Below are 20,052 nucleotides of genomic sequence, written 5' to 3'. Positions count from 1 at the left end.
ATCTTACAAACTGCAAAAGTCGTCTCCGGCATAAGGTGTACCTGGTTTCCAGCTATTTAGGCATAGCACATTCCCATCCCCTGCAAGGTTACTTAGATTGTGCAAACATTCAGCTTTAGAAATATACTTTGATGTCATTGTTTTCTGCTTCTGCTGCTTCAGCATCACTGCTCCAGAACAAGAGCATCTGTTTTGCGTGGAAAGGTCCCAGGTTCAATCCCCAGCATAGTTAGGTCAGGCTTAGAGAGCCCGCTATTTGAAACACTGGAAGCCAGTGATTGTAGGCAAAACTGAGCTAGATGGGCCAATGGTCTGGATTCAGTGTAGGACAGCTTCCTACGTTCCTTCCCCAGTTGTTGTTTAAGCATGCTTTGTGGAGCAGTCAGATATCACCCGTGCTTAGAGTGACCTGCATCCCACTTCTTTTCAGGTGGACTTATAGCCATGCAATAAGCCATGAGGGCCTCGTAAATGAGGCCACATCTGTACTATCCCTTTGAAGCACTAGCTTACCATGGCTTCCCCCAAGGATTCCTGGGAAGGGTGTTAAGAGACTCCTATTCCCCTTCCGCAGCTACCCAATTGGTTTAATAATCCCTTTTCCGGGGGATCTGTGGAGATGGTCATTCTGAATCAGGATCAATTGGAGAAAGCCATGACAGTTCAAACCGACATGATACTGCTTTAAATGTATAGTGCAGATAGAGCCGGCATCTGCTCTGAGCACCCCACTTCCATTTTTTCCTCCTGCATCAGACACTGATACCACCTAGTAAAGAGGAGTTCACCTGGCATGATGGCATCACTAGACATCAGTAAATAATGGCTCAAGATCTCAGTATTTGGCCGGGGGAAGGGATTATTTCTACATTTAACCAACGAGGAGCTTATCAGACCATGGCTGAAAACTATGAAAAGCCACCTCGATTGGACTGCCATCATCCCTCTTGTATCATCTGGGCCAGGGGTCGGCAACGTGCAGCCCATGGGCCGGATGCGGCCCACAAAGACTGTTTTACCTGCCCACGAGCTGCCCGCAAACCGAGCCACCAGCGCAGAATGGTGTGGGGATTCGCCAAGTGGTGCCAGAAATGGCATCTGTGCACGTACAGATACCAGAAATCACATCTACGCATATCCAGATGCTGAAAATCGCTTCTGCGCAGGCGCGATTTTCAGCATCTGGGCATGCGCAGAAGCTATTTCCAGCATCGCGGACATGCCTAGACGTGATTTCCGGCATCATGCTGCACCAGTCCGGCCCACGGACGATCTCCATGGGAGTGATCCAGCCCATGGCCAACCCCTGATCTGGGCTATGATACTGCCCTTGAATCCCTGAGGCAAAGGCTTTGGGACATTTCACATAGCGACCTGCGATCTCGATCTCATGTAATCTGTGGCCCGGTAGCAGCAGGAATCCAATATAGGCACGACTTCCAGATATCCTCATATTTTAGGAACCTGTCTGTACCAACCTATTGGCATTTATTTACCAAAGCCAGACTAAATGTATTTCCTTCGGAAGTGCTAAATGTTAGACTGAGAGGCATCCCTTATCAGAATAGGCTTTGTTTATGTTCTCAGGACGTCGATTGCTTGAAGCATGTCTTACCGCATTGTGGGCAGTACAAGCAAGCAAGGGACCAAGTGATCAAACCCCTACTGGCAAATCTGCCGGGAAAATCTGAAGCCTCCCATATTCAATATCTTTTGGATGACAGCTCTAATGATATTACACTGGCCATGGCAAAGTTTCTTTCAGAAGTCAAAGGAAACAAAGATCATCAAGCTCAAGACAAAACAAAATGACTGCCTCAGTTTCTCTAGCTGTAACTACTAGCCTGTAATTTTCTGCACGTGAACAAGGGACAAATGGGAGGTTGGTGTTTTGGGTCAGCCCAAAACTGTCAAATAAAAGCAATCTGCAAATGTTTCCAAAAGTGTCCCAAATCTCTTAAAATAAGTTGCAGGGTTTTTGTTTTTGTTTTGGCACTGTTCAGAATCTAAATGAAAATTGTGAGAGTTTGGGCTAAGCTCTGGTGTTTGCAGAATATTGATCCAAACAGTGGGGATTTCTAATTATCCTGTTTGGTCTGGTCTTGAAGCTCTCAATGGCTTACTTCAGCAGCTTCCCATCACCTCTAGTGAGGTCATAACAGATAAAGTCACAGTAAGCAGGAACACATCCACTAAAGCACCGTCCTATCTAGTAAAGTCAGTATCTGGAGCATGAAGCTTGGTGTGGCAAGGAACAGCCACATCTAAGTAAGCCTTATTAGGACCATGGACAGCTCCCAGTGAACTCCAGAGGCTGTACAGTGTTTCTCTCCCCTATGGCAAATATGGGGTGGGTGTTGCTTCAGCAAAGAGCTGAAATCCGAAGTCAGAAAGATCTGTTCTACAGTTACCCACACCTCCCTGGAAGAGTTTTCTGTGTTCCTTAAGGGGCCTTTGTCCATTTCTGGAGAGAAACACTGAGGGTTTGTCTTCAGACACTGAGAATAGCCTCATTCTTGGGCTAGGAAGGCATGGTAGGAGATGATGAAGGTTCCCTGTGTGAGAGGCAGCCTGTATGTGTTCTTCATTTGGGTCTTGGGCAGCCCAGGAGCCCAGGTTCAGCGGTCTTGACACTAATTAATGCTAGAATATGGAGAGGTTACTCAACTTCATTATATCTCATTTTTTGAATCACTATCTTTTCACATTCTGACAGTTAATGGGACTCTGACACCAAATTGCTGACATCTTGGGTGAAACCAAAGAGATTTTAAAGCAGTAAAGGAGGATTTAACTCAAATAATCACACTTAAATTATAGGTAACTCGATATCAGCAACTTCCTTGTACTGCCTATAAACCATGGTTCCATTTTTTTAATGGCCTGCCTATATAAAATCTTAATTGATTTTGCCCTGATTATAAAAGGAAAGCAAGATTAAAGGGAATAATCTAATACAGTCTGAAAACTGCATCCATTTTTGTTAAACTGCTTGGATTATATCAAGGCCACTGCAACATTTTAGAACGATTTCTTTGACATTCTGATCAATAAAAATGAGACCTCAGACAGATTGTTACATTGCAGAACTATTTTTGTCATTCAGCATTTAAAAACTTTCCCAACAGGAATATAATTGTAATACCAAGTGTATTTCTGTATTTCCTTCCATGTCAAAGAGGGGAACTTTCAGAACCTAATACTTTATGGATACCCATAAGAAACAATGAAGTGCTACTTTAGCAGAAAGCAAAGTGAGGTAAAAAGAATAAATTTCACCACATTTACACTGGTGATTTGGGTTCTGCCAAACACCCTTCAGATTTAATATTTTTAAAGTAACATGTTCAATGCAAATTACTCAGGGGTAGGAGTGGGGAACCCACTCAGCCCATGAACCCATGAACATTTGTTTCATTGCTCTTCCTTGTTCCTTTGTTCCCCTGGTGGCGGCTGCTTTGATGTGATTTTGTGAGCACCCATGGTTAGGGATGGAGGATATGTCGGTGCATCTGCATATTAAAGCAAACCAACCTAATTTTGCAGTCCTCGATTATACACAACTTGGAATGCAGCTTTCAGATTACACACTTTTCTGAATTTTGCCATGCAGTTAGGGATGTGGGGAAAATTCAGTTCAGTTCACACTTAAAGGCAAACCTACCTAATTCACAGTTCTCACAATAATACATAAACCAAAACATCAACAATATTTGAAATTTGCAGTTTTCTGAATTTTGCAATGCATTTCTTCAGCCAAGGAATATGTACAAAAATGCACATACTAGGGTAAAGTGTGCATATAAATGCATATATTAGTAGCAATTGAACTTACTCCCAGGTAAATGTGTAAAGGACTGTAGCTTTTCCACAGTGGGACTGGGTTTGAGGGGAACGAGGAGGCTGGAACTCAGGATCATGGAGCAAGTCAGAAGTAATCAGAACCAAATTTGGGGGGGGGGGGGTCATAGAGAACTTTGGGAGACCCTAACTAGCAAGTCTTAACCAGACAGGAAACCCTGCTGATTCATGTTTAGCAGCTGAACAAAAGACATAAATACTCACATTTGTTTTGATAATTTGGAAAAAAAACACACCCACATATGGCTCAAGCTAACCTAAAATATTATACACATCACAGATTCTAACAGAGCAAACTTCAGCATGTATCCAAGTAAGTAAATATTTGAATTTGATTTGTGAACTTCAGAGGGGGAAAACATTACTTGTATTTTATTCTATTTTTTAAAAATAAGATGCACTGTCTCCCAAAAGTCTGATTAAGACACAAAATACAACTTCCAAACACTAAGGAAAACCATGCGGTTTCAAACCCTCACCAAGATTCAGGGTGGGGGTGAAGACAGCAAGGGAGGGGGGAGAGAATAACAAGTCTGTCCATCTTGAGTGAATTCCAGAAGTGCAACATTGCGTTCATATGGTAAATAAAGATGTTAGCAGTTTACTCTTCTTTTGACAAGTAACACATTGTTTTCAAATATCAAGACTAAATGTTGGCAATCGTCATAGATATGCACGTCAAACAGGTGCCCATGAGATATGTTTGCCAAATTTAAGTATATACTAAGTATAGGGAGAATATTTCCGGCGTGGTGGCTTCAGAAATGGTACTAGAACATTTATGAGGCACCACGGCAATGTCACTTTGCTACATCCCATGCCACCATTGCAGCTGGCTAGACAAGGAATTGCAGGCAGTTCAAACTGATGTGAATATACAGCTCATCTAGTCCAGCATCTCACATCTGCAGCAGTGGACAACCAAATGCCCATGGGAAGCCTGTAAACAGAACCTGAGCACAACATGGACTCAAAAACTCCCAACCCTGGCATTTCATTTGCCATGAAAAGTTTGAACATAGAAAGCAGGTGTCCCCAAACTAAGGCCTGCAGGCTGGATAAGGCCCGAGGGACTCGTTTATCCAGCCTGAGGCGACCCCTGCTGCCCGCTCTTACCAGCACTGCTGGGTCGGAGGGGCACCAGAAATAGCTTGTGCACATGTGCAAGCATTATTTGCGCATGCACAAGCGTTATTTCTGGTGCACATCCAGATTAGAGGAGGCCCGTGCACATGCGCACAAGCTATTTCCGGTGCTCCTCCAATCCAGAAGTGCACCGGAAATTGTGTGTGTGCACGCATATGGGCACACGCTCCCCTGCCCTCCAGCCCACCATGCGATCGGCACTGGAGACACCGGCCCGAGGCACGGTAAGTTTGCTGACCCCTGATATAAAGGCTCAGCTGTGTGGTCATAAGTTAGAGGCAAGCCGAGCTAGGAATGAGAAAGACAAGCCAAAAATTTGGATTAGTGCCATACCAGTGCCATCGCCTGCATTTTTTTACCCCTTGATTCTCCTTCAATTAATGAGAAAAGAGCATGCTTTTGAAAATTATCAAAAGGCAGATTTCTCTGAAATTCTCATGGATGGGGCGTGGGGGAGGGGATTTGTTGCACCTGCCTCACTTGAGAGGTGTCTGTGAGTGTCCTTTCATTCTGCAAATTATCACGAATGAGGCACTAGTGTGGGCATTCTGCCACTTCTTTGGTAGTAAAACAGAGAGTAATTTGTCACACCAGGTCAAGATTTGAGGGGAGAAAGCTCAAGTGGGTTTGGGAAAGGGCCCAAGTTGAATCCCTGCCATCTCAAGGTAGGATGAGTGAAGACCATCAGCTCAAACCCTAAAGAACCACTGCCAGGTGGTTTAGAACAAAATGTATGGGGAAACCACCCAACTAGGAAAATTAGCCAACAAACTTGAACTAGCATGGGGACAAACAAAAAAAGGAGGATGCCTTCACCCCGGTGTGGTGAAGACAATGAAATATTCCCTGCCCCACGACCATACAAATCAATATGGCTAACCTGACATCACATCCCCCACCCCACCCTCACATACAAACAAAACACACTGCAACCAGCTGAACACAACCAACCAGATCCTGGACCCTCCAATCTCTTGCAATGCCAATAAAAACAAATAACTATACAGTGGTACCTCGGGTTAAGAACTGAATTCATTCCCAAGGTCTGTTCTTAACCTGAAACTGTTCTTAACCTGAGATACCACTTTAGCTAATCCCACCGCCGCGCAATTTCTGTTCTCATCCTGAAGCAAAGTTCTCAACCCAAGGTACTATTTCTGGGTTAGTGGAGTCTGTAACCTGAGGCATCTGTAACCCGAGGTACCACTGTATAACTAAAGGACCTACCCACAAGAAGCTGGCACACCAAAAAACCCTGCACAAACACTATGCAATAGATTGAAAATAATCATCATCCCCAACCTTCTCCCTCCCTCTTTCTCCCTCCTCTCTTCCCCCCAAAAGTCTAGGACAATAGTGTCTCATATTGTTTAGTCGTTTAGTCATGTCCGACTCTTCGTGACCCCATGGACCAGAGCACGCCAGGCACTCCTGTCTTCCACTGCCTCCCGCAGTTTGGTCAGACTCATGTTTGTAGCTTCGAGAACACTGTCCAACCATCTCGCCCTCTGTCGTCCCCTTCTCCTTGTGCCCTCCATCTTTCCCAACATCAGGGTCTTTTCCAGGGAGTCTTCTCTTCTCATGAGGTGGCCAAAGTATTGGCTCATACTGAATGTAAACTATGAAAAAAGACTCTATGGATTGAAAGTGGGGAGACTATAATGTGCTTTTCCTTGTTTCTGACCTAATGTGTGATTGCAAAAGCCCTCCTACCATACCTTTTCCACTTTTGTCTTGTGGGACATTGCAGCTTTTATGGCCTGGGGGCTCCTGCAGCCCTCTAGATGTTTTTGGACTCCAACTCCCCCCATCCCTGACCATGGGTGTTGCTGCCTGGGGTTGAAAGGAGCTGGTCATACACCATCTAGAATGCTGTAGGTTTTGCATTCCTGTGTGGTGGTCTCTTCAGGACCATATGCTTGGGTTTGGAGGAAAGAAATAAGCATCTCCTACTGCAATAAGCTGGTCCGGTTCTATGATCTCTTGGGTGCAGTATTTTAACATTTCCTGAAGGTGTATTAGAAGAACTCGAATGTCATGCCCCTGTAATGGTGACCAGGTCTACAAAGTTAAACTTTGCCACTGGATTATGCCTCCTTTTGGCAATCAATTTTGTCCGGGTGGAAATCTGTGCAAATGGAGAAGCAGGGAGGAGAAAGTCTTTGAGAAATATATATATATATATATTAGTCCATCTATATTCAGCTGGAAGCCACATTCTCTACATCCTAGTTGTTTGGTTTATTTATTTCTGCCAACATTCAAGGAGATTTACTTCTGATTTTAATCTGACCACCCCAAGCCCCCCATCCTGAACCTGTGCACTGATTAAAAGTAAAGGCAGCGCGTTATGAAACTCAGCAAATCTGTGATTCAAAAAAGGACACCTTACCAAGGGGTCAGTATTTTATATTAAGAGGAAAAGTCAGAAATCAGGGAAGAAATGCTACTCTTGGAGTAAAGAGATTCTATTGCTCTGAAAGCCAACATTAATAATTCATTTCTTTATAGAATTCTCTACTCTTGGCTCTGCGCAGGTATAATAGTTTGAAAGACCTTCTACAGTAGGCGAAATATTAAGCTTTCTCTACCTCCAACAAATTTTAAAGCAATCCACCTTGATGTGACAGGCAGCCCTCTGGCTTGAAGACAGGAAACTTTGAGTGCCCGGGACAAAAATTAATCTTTATGAAATAGGGCATGAGAATAAAGTTGCCGATCCTTCTTTCGTCAGTTCCAAAGCACAACCATCTAAGGAGTGTGAATCTGAGATGTCCCATTTCCGCAGAGGACTGGGTATCCCTCCCCCCAGTTGCTCCTCTATGAGGTCTTCTGCATGCGCTCAGTCTGATCCAACAGGGTGAGTGTAGGGGCTCCCATCTGCACGTGAACAGAAGCTTCATTCTCTTCAATGAAGAGAATGGTGTTGCCCTCCTGATGTTGCTGAACTACAACTCCCATTATCCCCTGCCACTGGGCATGACATCACGTAGAATCCTCCCTACCAACTGCATTTCTATTGTATGGGCCTGCCAGTCAGCAATACAGCTCTGTGGTCTTAACCCCTCACATGCTGACTAGCAAGAATATGCACTGTTGAATTTGGCTGCTAATCTGCCACACAGGCCACTCTGCCTGGCTCTTGGGACTTTCCCATTGGGACTGTTTGGGTGGAAGGCAAGGAGCCCAACAATATGTGGAGCCAGAACCAGTGACAGGCAGAGTCAGAGCCAATGGCAGGCAGTGCCCACTTGTTCTGGCTTTGTCCCCCATCGTCCTCCATGTTGAGTCCTGCAAGGGACAACACTGAGACTATGGAAAAGGAAGCTGACAGGCAGTGCTGCCCCCTGGACTGGAGGAAGGGAAGAAGGCAAAGAGGTGAGGGCCAATTGATGGCAGGCTGAGGTTGGTGGGGCAGCACCCCTTTTGCCCTAATGGACAAGCCTTCACTGCCTCATGTCACGGCTAAAATGGCCACTGTTTCTTTCATGCGAATAAAGCTGGGTCAGCATGACTCAGCGGCCTGCACCAAGTTGTATATAGAAAGTGAGAAATGTTAGTAGGTTGCTGCTGGTGTTTGGGTTGGTTGGTTAGTGTTGATGTGTATAGTGCTGTTCAGTCGCTTTGCACAAAGACTTTTAAGAATAAAACTCTGCAAGGATATTCTCGTGGACTCTTTCATGCAAACAAGGGTCCGAGGACCAGGCTGAAGAGACAAAGGGAGGTCAGAACCCTTTCCTCCTCCTCCTCCTCCTCCTCCTCCTCCTCCTCCTCCTCCTCCTCCTCCTCTTTCTTTCTTTCTTTCTTTCTTTTTTGCTTTTTACAAACACTGACAACTCAATCCACACACCCTCTCCTCAAGCCACGTCACTCACTGATTCTGCTTTGCACTCTCCCTGAATGATTTTTGCCAGGGTGGAAGGCAATCATGCTTCTTGCTGGCCTGGGTGGAAGATTGAGAAGGGTGTCTGAGTGGGTGAATAAAGTAGGCTACTGCACTTTCACAGTGGGATCAGGTATTAAACAGGGTTGTGTTATTGCCCCAACTCTAGTCATTATTTTCATTGGCATGATCCTACACTCTGTCGAAGGGAAACTCCCCACCAAAGTAGAAATCATATATCAAACAGATGGAAAGCTCTTCAATCTGAGCAGGCTGAAAGCAAAGAGTAAGGTTACCTTAACTTCCATCATAGAGCTTCAGTATGCTGATGACAACATAATGTGTGCAGGCTCAGAGGATGACCTCCAAACCATCCTAAATATCTTCGCAGAAGCTTACAAAAAGCTTGGCCTATCGCTCAACATCCCAAAAACCAACAAGTACAAAATAAACCCTCTGCAGCGCCACAAATCCAACTCAATGGTGGAATGCTGGAAAATGTCTATCACTTCTCCTATCTAGGCAGTTATCTTTCCACAAGGGCTGACATTGATGTTGAAATCCAGCATTGCCTGAGCTCTGCGAGTACGGCTTTCTCCCGATTTAAGTGCAGAGTGTTTGAGGACTGGGACATTCTCAGGGAAACCAAAATGCTTGTTTACAAAGCTATTGTGCTACCAACCTTACAATATGCTTGTGAAACATGGACCACTTATAAACACCATTTCCAACTCCTCGAAAGATTCAATCAGTGGTGTCTCTGAAAATTTTTACACATCACTTGGAAAGACAGGCAAACTAATACCAGTGTACTGGAAGAAGCAAAGATCAGTGTTGAAGCAATGATTCTTCAACATCAACTTTGTTGGGCTGGTCATGTTGTGTAGATGCCTGATTATCGTCTTCCAAAGCAACTACTCTATTCCAAACTTAAAAATGGAAAGCATAATCCTGGTGGACAACAAAAGAGGTTTAAAGACTGCCTCAAGGCAAATTTTTAAAAATGTAATATAAACACCAACAATTGGGAAACACTTGCCTACGAGTGCTCCAATTGGAGAACAGCCTTTACCAAAGGTGTTGTGCGCTTTGAAGACACTCAAACTAAGGACACAAGGGAGAAACATGATAAGAGGAAGGCATGCTTGGCAAATCCACACCATGATCAACTCCCCCCCCCCCCGGAAACCAATGTCCCCACTTTGGAAGGACGTGTGGATCCAGAACTGGCCTCCACAGTCACTTACGGACTCATTATTAAAACTGTGTTTATGGAAGACAATCTTACTCGGCTATGAGTGATCGCCAAAGAGAAGAGAAGAGACTGCACTTTCTGTTGCTCTGTCCACTTTTGACTCTGATCTTGCACACCATAGGCTTGCCCAGATGGTTGCTCTAAAGGAAATGCGCCCATCAAGCTGGTAAACATGTCCTCATCCCTGTTATGGGGTGAAGCTTTTGCCATCCATCTCGAGCTACTGAAAACTCAAGTCCTCTGCTTCTGCCAAGCTCCCTCCAACATTCTTCTAATGCATTTAAAAAACAAACAAACTGGTTTTTTAACCCCGCGTTCGGGTGCTTGGTGTATGTAGCGAGCCTCCTTGACAATGAACACTTAAGCCAAACCAACACACATTATTTATTCCCTTCTCAGAAGATCTGAAAAGAATCTGTGCATTGGCTCCCAGAAGGAGTTGAGACATCATCTGATTCTTCTCCCTCTCCACTGATCATTAATCAGCCATCGCACAGTCTCAAGCAATCGTGTTGTGTTTGTTACAAAATTAAATGACCCGGCACCTTTTGTCCATGCCAGGAGGTACAGCTGTTAAGCAGGATTCTTTTTCCCATTAGAAGACTGAAATGTAACAAATACAGCCTGACCTTGAGCTGAAAAGAAAGATGTATGCAGAGGAGAGGGGAAAGGTCCCTTCCTAACAAAGGCGGAGATATTTCATAATTCAATTACCATCTCATTCAAAATGACTGTTATACAAAATCCAGAAGTCATTCAAATTATAGAAGTTCTAGAAAGGTTAGGCTTCTTCCTGCAAATGCATTCTTCACTTTTCTCATTGAGGAAAGATGTATTGCAGGGACCGTATAAATTAGGAACGTAATGGCAATGCATGATATGTATATGAGTCCTTTGAACAAAGGGACATGCAGCATTTACTCTTTCCATTTTTCACAATTGTCCTGCACTACTTGACATAAGGACACCTCTGTGGGTGGCTAAGAAGAGCATGCTGGATCAAACCAGTGGCCCACCTAGGCTTTGGATATGATGCAGAGTTATTCCAAAGCATGGGGAGATATGCTTTGGCGGGGAGATATGAGGAGATGTGGGTGGCACTGTGGTCTAAACCACTGAGCCTCTTTTGCTTGCTGATCAGAAGCTTGGCGGTTTGAATCCCTGCAACGGGGTGAGCTCTCGTTGCTCTGTCCCAGCTCCTGCCAACCTAGAAGTTCAAAACCACGCCAGAGCAAGTAGATAAATAGGGAAGGTAAAAGGCATTTCTGTGCGCTCTGGTTTCTGTCATGGTGTTCTGTTGCACCACAAGCAGTTTAGTCATGCTGGCCATGTGACCCAGAAAGCTGTCTGTGGACAAACGCCAGCTCCCTTGGCCAGAAAGCGAGATGAGTGCCACAACCCCATAGTCGCCTTTGACTGGACTTAACCATCCATGGGTCCTTTACCTTCTTTTTATGTTCATCTCCTGACTTCAGAAGCGATGTGGAAGCATGTTAAGAGAAAGTATGAGTCATTCATGCTTCCACTCTGTGTCACACCCAAGGCTGTCCAGTAGATCATAGGTCTGTCAGCCAATGTATTTCCCCCACTAAATACAGCCCAGGCTCCCCTCCCCCCTGCCCACATTCCTTTAGCTAGGAGAAACCATACAGATGCCCACGTTAAAAGCCTTCCCATGGGGCTGTTGGTGGTTTGATCCCACTCAGGGATAGCTCTGGGCAGGATTCCTGCATTGCAAGGAGTTGAACTAGATGATCATCTGGGTCCCTTCCAACTCTACAATTCTATGATTCTATGATTGTCTTACCTGGTGAGATGCTGCTCATAAGACCTTCTGCCACAGACCACCTTCCCTGTGAGCTTTGAGCCCAGCTGAGAAAGGGCAGCCAAAAGAGCCAATGGGCTCCAGTACAGTGGTTTTGGGAGTATGGGTCTCAGCAGATGCCTGGTGAAGCCTGACGAATCCAGCCCTGTAGCCTGTAGCCAACATAGTGCAGTCCTCTCTATGTGCTTTGGACTACAACTCCCATCATCTTGACCACTGGCCATGTTGGGTGATGGGATTTGTAGTCCAAAACATCTGTAGGTCACCATGTTGGCTCCGCCTGTTGCAAAGTATTCTGTAACACATTAATCACCGACCACATCATAGATCTTATTCATTTTTGTAATGTCAGCTAGGTACATGATGCTTTCAAGAGTAACATGTGTAAAATGGGAATCTATATAGATAATGCAATACATGAATAAATAAATAAAATACTTTTTAGAAAACTGGATGGACCACTCTAGCTTTCACAGGCCTACAAGAGTTACTATATGTTTGCAACATAGTTCAACAGAACAATGAAATAAATGATTGGACAGCAAAGCAGAGCATTTTGATGGAATAATCCAGTATGAAGCAAATATGAGGTAACCGTCAGCAACTGGTACACACAGTGGGGGAGCAGGCATTGTTCATATTACTGAATATTAAAGTATTATATTAACTATTTAAAAGGTACAGTTGGGTGGTACAATTGCCCCACAGTGTTCATACAGAAAAGCTCAGAAATGTATCTTGCATTACCGCAGAACCAGCAATCAGAAACCGAACGGATCAGCAGGTAAAACTTCTAATGAGGACAGTGGAAGGCTACCCATTAATTTATTTTTCAGAAGCAGTATTTAAGATTGTAAGACAAGCCTCATGCAGGAAAAGGGAAAACAAATGAACCAATGGCATGGTTCTGTACTGGGTTCGCTTCAGACCAGTGAAAACAGCAGCCATGATCAGGAACATGCTTCATGATCTCTTGATCAATAGGACTAGTGTTCAGAAACATTCGCTCAGAGATGTGTCCCTCTGAGTTCAATGGAATTTTATCCCTGAATATAGCTGCAATGGGGACGCGGGTGGCGCTGTGGGTAAAACCTCAGCGCCTAGGACTTGCCGATCGTCAGGTCGGCGGTTCGAATCCCCGCGGCGGGGTGCACTCCCGTTGCTCGGTCCCAGCGCCTGCCAACCTAGCAGTTCGAAAGCACCCCCAGGTGCAAGTAGATAAATAGGGATCGCTTACTGGCGGGAAGGTAAACGGTGTTTCTGTGTGTGGCTCTGGCTCGCCAGATGCAACTTGTCACGCTGGCCACGTGACCCGGAAATGTCTCCGGACAGCGCTGGCCCCGGCCTCTTGAGTGAGATGGGTGCACAACCCTAGAGTCTGTCAAGACTGGCCCATACAGGCAGGGGTACCTTTACCTTTATAGCTGCAATCCTAATGATGCTTAATAGCGACTCAGCCCTGTTGAATTAAGTGGTATGGTTATGAGTAACCACGTGCAGGATATATGTTTAGCAGTTCAACAATATAACCAATTACCTAGAATTCTGGTGGATTCTCCCACTGTACAGGTCTGATACCCATCTGTTGGAGAGGCTTTGGCCCTGGGTACACTGTGTTGAGCAAAGAGTTGCACGATGGCCTACAAGCAGTGGAAGCTGGTCCATTAGCGCAAGTGGGGCACTGCCCCACTAACCTCTGCCTGCCCATAGCCAACCCCCACCTGCCTGCCTGCTTACTTACAACCAATCAGGGGGTGGCTGTGGCTGTCACGGCTCTGGCACCACCTACTTTCTCCCTATCTTCCGCACCAGCCAACACTGCCTATGAGACTCCAGATCTATGATTCTATTACTGCCATTGATTTACATGAAAATTGGGCACTCTTAACTTTTTAGAAGTATTAAAAGTATACTAAGACCTTTGGCAATGGGCACACCCTTGTCAAAATAATTCAGAATGTAAAGCAGACCTGCATGGCCAAGCTGAACGCAGCACCAGCATTTCCTGTTGCCTGTCTGGTGCCCACTACTCCCTGGCAGGCAATCCAGGATTATCAAGTCCCAGAAAGGCCATAACAGACATTGAGTTGCATTTGGCTTAGAGGGTCACAAATTGTTCAGATTGCTCAGCGACAAGAGAGCTACAGAGATCAGGCAAATGTTCAGAATTCAGATGCAAAACCATAGACTGCTGGGATCTTGTTTAATGCCCACAGAGTATTCCCTTTGCACTCATAAATCCCCACCTTCAATCTCCACCATAGGAGCCAACTCCTAGGGGTCAAGGTCCCTTTGCTGCCCCCAATAAAATATTTGAGGGGGGCTGCCCTACCACATTAATGGGCACTGCCATTCAAATGATGCATGCATTATGTGTCTTGTGATTGATTGTGTGGGGTGGGGTTTACCTGCCCCCCAATATTTTATTCAAGTTGGCACCCCTAATCTCTACCATCTCCAGTTAAAGACACCCTTGAGCCAGGCATGAAAAATATCTCTCTTAGGCTCTGGAGAGCCAACTAGAGTAGATAATTCTGACCAAGAGAGGTCAATGTCCAATATTAGGCAGCTTTATACATTAAGATGAGAGATTCTAACTTCCCATTGGGGCACCAAGCTTCATAGGTGAGTCTGGAACCATGAATCCAGGCCAATTTATCCCTTCCTGTATTTTACCCACAGTTCAGCTGGCTTTTAAGAAAAGGTTGTTTTCTGCTGCTCCAGAGAAGCGGACACGGAGCAATGGATCCAAACTACAAGAAAGAAGATTCCACCTAAACATTAGGAAGAACTTCCTGACAGTAAGAGCTGTTTGACAGTGGAATTTGCTGCCAAGGAGTGTGGTGGAGTCTCCTTCTTTGGAGGTCTTTAAGCAGAAGCTTGACAACCATATGTCAGGAGTGCTCTGATGGTGTTTCCTGCTTGGCAGGGGGTTGGACTCGATGGCCCTTGTGGTCTATTCCAACTCTATGATTCTATGATTCTATGATTCTTGTCATTCCTATTCTAGGTCTTCACAGCTCTTCTATGAATAGAAATTGACCAATGTATCCATTTTGGATTCCCTCCACTTTTCATTTTGTTTCCTCCAGTCTTTCGTTCAGTTCACCACATTTCTGCATCAGATTTTAAAAAAAATAATTAAAAAAAAGTCCTGAAAATTTGTCCGCAATTTAATCTAATCTTCACATTTGTGCAAGTAATTCTCCCTAATATAATGCATTTTGGGACATTATTTTCACTTATATATGCATTTTTGTGCACATTCCCCCCTAATATACACATTTTTGTATATATTGTTTGGTTAGAGAACTGCGTCATAAAATTAGGAAAAGTGCAAATTTTGAAGAACAGCTGTGCTTCAATTCACATACTGTTCCAGGAAATCTGAATTAGGTAGGTTCCCACTGAAATGTGAATGGGACCAACTTTCTCATTCCTTACCTATGGGTACTTTTCAAATCACTTGCATCTCTGTGGTTCCCAAACAAGCCTGGTTTGGAAGGAATCTAAAACTGTCTTGGCCTATTGTTCCACAACATCATGCCAATGACTCACATTTCTCCACTATATATCCAGGATAATCTTTTATGTGCCTTATATGTGCTTATGTTTACTATCACATTCTAAAGTAATACAAAGCTAATCCGGGAGGATTACAGGACCCCAGTGTGGAATCAATTCCCTTAAAAAGGGGAGAAAGAGAAGATACTAAATACCCCGACATTTCTCATTTTATATTCCCACAGTGGGATTTTCAGAAGTTCTCAGTCATAGCCAAAAATCTATTGCTTCTGAAACCTGTCCAATGGAGTTAAATGGGAGCAATTTTGAAGGATACTGCTGTAATCCTCCCCCAAATCCAACCTCTAAATTCTAGGACCAGTATACCGGCAGAGCATTCTTACTGAAGGAAAATTCTGATTGAAGTCCAGGAGAATTTTATTAAGTTTGAATGAGGTTGGCACATACATTATCTTTGTGATGTGGTTGTCACTGCAAAGCCACTCTCCTGTAGAAAGCTCCTATGCACCGTTGGTCATGTTCTGATCTTTGGAGTCATCTGAATCACATGAATAACTGGTCCTACTCATGCATGCCCTTAAAGACAGTCTGGAAGATTCCAGTGATTCTAGGCACAGATGCTAAGACTTTTGACCAGAGACAGCTATACTGGCTAAAGGTTTGCTTTGGGGGCTCAGTTCAAAGGTCTTTCTTTAGATCTTTAAAGCTCTAAACAACCTGAGACAACAATATCTCGAGAATCACCAGCCTTCATATGAACCTGACCAATAACTTTATTGCTCTTCAAGCTCTCCTTTATGTCCCCCCCCCACCACAAATCCAGTGGGCCTTTTTGGTGGTGGCCCCCATCGTGTGGATTAGCCTCCCAAAGTCAAGTCCCCACCTCAGACAGGCAAAGAAGACAATTTTATTAAATCAATCAATTGCTAATTATTGCTATACAGGTGTTTTTATACTGCTATTGCTCTTTGAACGATTTTAGGCTGTGATTCAATGGCCCCTTGGACTGGAGCTCCAACTCCTCACCAGTGAGAACAAGAATCTGCTTATGTTGTGGTTCAAAGCACAGGTGTGCAACCAATGCCCCTTCCATTTGCCTGCTCTTCAGAACAAAGGCACATCAAATTGATGGGCAAACTTTCCACCTAGTGCTACAAAAATCTGGAAGTACATTTGCTGCTTTGAAATGTGGACAATCTCTTTGTGCCTTTTTAATAGCAGTAAGCCAGCAAAAAAAGTGTTTGCTGCCTCCGTACCTATGCTGCATTCCTTTCCTGGTCCCTTCCATCGGTCACCCTCTTTCCTAGTTTACTGCAGCAAGCAAACCACTTCAGATCAAGGAGGAGTGTCAGCTAAAGGAGCTAAGGAGGCAAGAGGCAAGTGGCAGAATGGTAGCAATCTCAACTGCACTGGTACCACAGAAGGTACAGGGAGGTCACTCAGGTCACAAGGGAAGAGTCGTAGCTGGGTAGTAGAGCATATACTTTGTATGCAAAAGGTCCCTGGTTCAATACTTGTCATCTTGAGGTAGGGCTGGGAAAGATTCCTGCCTGAAATCCTGCAGAGTTGCTGCCAGCCAATATCAAGGTTACTGAGCAAGATGGATTGATGGTCTGGTTCGGCGGAAGGCAGCTTCCTAGGCTCCTAACCCTACTTACAAATGCGATTGCCCCAAGGTTTTCTGTCATGTGAGTAGGAGTTCCAGGAGGAAAAGAGCCCAATTTGAACTGGTATTTCATGGCCAGATGGAGGGATGCTGCAAGCTCTTCCCAAGTCTTCAAACAGGCATTGCTCAAAAAAGAACCATGGCACGTTGCTACAACTCCACAATGCAATTACTGCAAGCTCTGGTAACTTCATTACTTCTAATGCCTCAGATGTTTTTTTTTTTCTTGCCCAGGATGTGTGTGTGTGTGTGTGTGTGTGTGTGTGTGTGTGTGTAGAATACTAAATCACAAACATTTACAATGTCAGAATGATTGGCCGGATCTTACAGATGTCCCACCTCTTCCGGCTTTATGGAGACTCTCTCCGTTTTGCTGTACCCTGCTCTTGTCTTAAAGAAACATCAGAACCAGTCTTTAAATAGCTTGTAATTTTTCTTTCTTTTCTCAGACGGTGCACCTCAAGCATGGGGAAGGGCTATGGCTCAGTGGTTGTTGTTGTTGTTTAGTCATTTAGTTGTGTCTGACTCTTCGTGACCCCATGGACCAGAGCACGCCAGGCACTCCTGTCTTCCACTGCCTCCCACAGTTTGGTCAAACTCATGCTGGTAGCTTCGAGAACACTGTCCAACCATCTTGTCCTCTGTCGTCCCCTTCTCCTTGTGCCCTCCATCTTTCCCAACAGCAGGGTCTTTTCCAGGGACCCCTGGGAAAGTCCCTGGCTCAGTGGTAGAGCATCTCTTTTGTATGTGGATGGTCCCATGTTAAATCCCTAGCATCTCCAGGTATGGGAGGGAAAGATCTCTCATGGAAATCTTGGATGGACCAATGGTCTGACTCAGAATAAAGTAGCTTCATAAGCCCCTATATACAAACCTTCCATTCATACCTGCAGTTAATCACATGAGCCAGTAATTCATGGATCTCAATGAAGACAATTCCCGTGGTTTCTTGAAGCTCCAAAATGTATCACAGTGACCACAGAAAGGGGTAGGTCTAAGATCCTTGGTCATAGTCTGAAAGCACACAGTGCAACAGCCTAGTTTAAGCTATGCAGACTTGGGTCTTGACATTGTTTGGATGGGGGGCTGCCTGGGAAAATCATATGAACATGGGTGGCTTTGCACTCCACAGAAAACAAGTGGGACGTATGTTTTAAAATTATTAATATTCCAGGCTCTCCTGTTAACACTGTTCATGCTAAGGCTGAATAAACAAGGCATAAGCCAATTCTAGCACAAACTTCTTGACCATGAACACAGTCAAGATTTGTTTATATACATCTTTCGGATGCATTGTCTGAGCACCTTTATCAAGATCTTTTGAAAAGAGGCATGGCCAAGAGGTTTATGTTCTTTCACAATATAATATAAAGTGTGTGTGTGTGTACACAGAAAGATGTTTTAATCATGATTTTTGAACAAGGAGGGAAAAAAGAACCCTGTAAAAGTAACATTCAGGGTCCTTGACTCTTTGTTCCAACAGGCACTGAATTGAGCTTCAAAACTGTGTTTGCAAATCAACATATACGTATGGAGACTGCACTGAACAGAAACTAATGAAATTCCAAGGTGCTCTGGGATGCCTGTTTTATTCTGATCAGTGGTAGATTGCACTATTGACCAAGTGTCAGCCATAGAGCGATACAATGATTGAATAAAAGTGGATACATAATCGGAGGGGAGAACTTTGCCACAACCGGGCTTGTTGCTTTTCTCCTAATACCAAAGGACACACTATTCCCCATCCCCCTTATTTCTTACAAAAAGTTCGGTACCCCTTTTTTTCCTTTCCTTCCCCCTTTGTTCACTTTTAAAATATACATACATATATAATCCCCGTTCCTCTTTTCCCTTTGTGGATTCTCCCCTCGCCAACCCAGCCCCCTTGATGGCTTCCTCAGATAAAATAATGCAAGGTTCCTCCGCCGGAGATGCTGATGAAATATTTGAGGCCCCGATATTAATCTGTTATCAGTTGTGTAGGTGTGAAATGTGATGAAGATGACAGAGACTCCTGCTCAGCCGGCCTAAAGTAATTTGCACCAAAGATATTTAGATCTGTCTTTGGACACTGCAGATCAGTTATTGCAGGAGGGGGAGAGCCTGTGGGGAGCCTACCTTAAAACATATTTCAAATGCCAGGGGAACCGCATGAAAATTGGGTAATGAATGAAATTCTGATTGCAGAAAAATCACTTAGGAATGTGACTGATGCGGCTCGCTGATGTTCTATATGCAAAGCTGAAACCTGAGGTGCTTAATAGCATACACCTTTGTCCTGTGGGTTCTGCAGTGCATTCAGTTTTGCACTTGCCACCAATTCCTTCCGTATTAGAGAAGATACCAAGACTGATAATAGTATTCCTCGCTAAAAAACATTGAGCTGTCATGATAGCTGAACAGGTCTGTGCCATGGGTGCTGTACCATCTATGGCTTAAAGTGGACCTGGAAACAAGCAGATATCCAGTAGCATTCCTCTGAGCTGATCAGTAAACCATCAGCATAAGAACCTACCAGGCCGAGGGATGCACCTAACCCTGTATTTTTACTCTATAACAGGGATGGGGGCATGTGGCCTTCCAAATGTTGTTGGACTACAACTCCCATCATCTCAGACCACTAGCTGCACTGGCTGGGACTGATGGGAGATGGAGTCCAGCAACATCTGGATGGCCACAGGTTCTCCATACCTGTTCTAATAGCCAGAGTCTCTCTAGGATCTCTGGAAGGACCAAGTATGCCACCATGCACCCATGATTGAAGGGGCTTTGCTGCGCCACATGTGCGAGTGATGTGGACACACCACGTGATGTGTTGATGTCATGTGCATATATCACATGGCATACTGATGTTTTATGTACTGGCCACAAGGTATGGTACACAGACTGTG

General features: G+C 44.5%; 1 protein-coding gene across 11 annotated transcripts in view; it reads right to left on the bottom strand.

Annotated features, from left to right (window-relative positions):
• LOC310659260 (uncharacterized protein) overlaps positions 1-20,052 on the bottom strand; it is an 87,811-nt gene that overhangs the window by 32,322 nt on the left and 35,437 nt on the right. The window contains exons 3-5 of one of the 11 annotated variants that reach the window (XR_014502680.1): positions 18,049-18,175; positions 16,752-16,856; positions 14,674-15,086 (exon numbers count right to left, since the gene is read on the bottom strand). The exons of 7 other annotated variants lie outside the window; for them this stretch is intronic. The gene's annotated coding sequence lies outside the window, so the exon portion shown is untranslated. Of the gene's footprint in view, positions 1-14,673; positions 15,087-16,751; positions 16,857-18,048; positions 18,176-20,052 lie in introns of those variants that run through there. 3 more of the 11 variants (XR_014502681.1, XR_014502682.1, XR_014502683.1) reach the window with 3 other exon arrangements.

Source organism: Podarcis tiliguerta (assembly GCF_965153285.1).
Source record: "Podarcis tiliguerta genome assembly, chromosome: 10".
Taxonomy (NCBI): domain Eukaryota; kingdom Metazoa; phylum Chordata; class Lepidosauria; order Squamata; family Lacertidae; genus Podarcis; species Podarcis tiliguerta.
This window is presented reverse-complemented; position numbering and strand designations above follow the sequence as displayed.